Source organism: Bos javanicus, chromosome 9, assembly GCF_032452875.1.
Source record: "Bos javanicus breed banteng chromosome 9, ARS-OSU_banteng_1.0, whole genome shotgun sequence".
NCBI classification, from domain to species: domain Eukaryota; kingdom Metazoa; phylum Chordata; class Mammalia; order Artiodactyla; family Bovidae; genus Bos; species Bos javanicus.
In genome coordinates this window covers 94,410,092-94,411,928 of record NC_083876.1, presented here as the reverse complement: position 1 = coordinate 94,411,928, position 1,837 = coordinate 94,410,092, and positions in this window count along the sequence as shown.

Genomic DNA, 1,837 nt, shown 5'->3' with positions numbered 1-1,837 from the left:
TGGCCAAAGTATTGGAGTTTTAGCTTCAGCATCAGTCCTTCCAATGAATATTCAAGACTGATTTCCTTTAGGATGGACTGGTTGGATCTCCTTGCAGTCCAAGGGACTCTCAAGAGTCTTCTCCAACACCACAGTTCAAAAGCATCAATTCTTCAGCCCTCAGCTTTCTTTGTAGTCCAACTCTCACATCCATACATGATCACTGGAAAAACGATAGCTTTGACTAGACAGACCTTTGTTGACAAAGTAATGTCTCTGCTTTTGAATATGCTGTCTAGGTTGGTCATAACTTCCCTTCTAAGGAGTAAGCGTCTTTTAATTTCATGGCTGCAATCACCATCTGCAGTGATTTTGGAGCCCAGAAAAATAAAGTCAGCCACTGTTTCCACTGTTTCCCCATCTATTTGCCAAGAAGTAATGGGACTAGGTGCCATGATCTTAGTTTTCTGAATGTTGAGCTTTAAGCCAACATTTTCACTCTCCTCTTTCACTTTCATCAAGAGGCTCTTTAGTTCTTCTCCACTTTCTGCCATAAGGGTGGTGTCATCTGCATATCTGAGGTTATTGACATTTCTCCCGGCAATCTTGATTCCAGCTTGTGCTTCTTCCAGCCCAGCGTTTCTCATGATGTACTCAGCATAGAAGTTAAATAAGCAGGGTGACAATATACAGCCTTGACGTACTCCTTTCCCTATTTGAAACCAGTCTGTTGTTCCATGTCCAGTTCTAACTGTTGCTTCCTAACCTGCATACAGGTTTCTCAAGAGGCAGGTCAGGTGGTCTGGTATTCCATCTCTTGAAGAATTTTCCACAGTTTATTGTGATCCACATAGTCAAAGGCTTTGGCATAGTCAATAAAGCAGAAATAGATGTTTTTCTGGAACTCTCTTCTGTTTTTGATGATCCAGCGGATGTTGGCAATTTGATTTCTGGTTCCTCTGCCTTTTCTAAAACTAGCTTAAACATCAGGAAGTTCACAGTTCACATATTGCTGAAGCCTGGCTTGGAGAATTTTGAGCATTACTTTACTAGCGTGTGAGATGAGTGCAATTGTGTGGTAGTTTGAGCATTCTTTGGCATTGCCTTTCTTTGGGATTGGAATGAAAACTGACTTTTTCCAGTCCTGTGGCCACTGCTGAGTTTTCCCAATTTGCTGGCATATTGAGTGCAGCACTTTCACAGCATTATCTTTTAGGATTTGAAATAGCTCAACTGGAATTCCATCACCTCCACTAGCTTTGTTCGTAGTGATGCTTTCTAAGGCCCATTTGACTTCACATTCCAGGATGTCTGGCTCTAGGTGAGTGATCACACCATCATGATTACCTGGGTCGTGTGTCAGTATTAATTTTTTTAAAAATTAGTAAATGCTCTTTTACGAATCAGGGACATTGAAGGGTTAATATTTAACCCAAATGAAATATCCTAGTTTCGGTTTTTTCGGTGGTGCTAGATTTTTGCTGGATTGTTTTTTCCTAAACCATCTGTTAAATGACTCCTTCACAGTCATCTCAATAAATATCTCTTATGTTGACTGGAAATTTCAGTAAGTAGTTACTTATTGATTTTACTTGGTGCTGACTCCAAACTAAGAAACGAGTAAGAGAAAAGCCATCACCACCTATGCAATGCAGGAGCTTGTCACCTTACTGAGGTATGAGGTATCACCACAGTTTGTGCCTAGAGGAGAGGTGTTAAGTTGCCAAGTGTTGGAGAAATATTTTTTGAGGAAGACAGGCACAGCTTTTCAAAAGCATTAGTAAGCATAATCATTCTCATTTATTTCCTCAAAAAGTTATTGAAAACCTACCAGGGACCAGGCCTAAGGGCTACAATT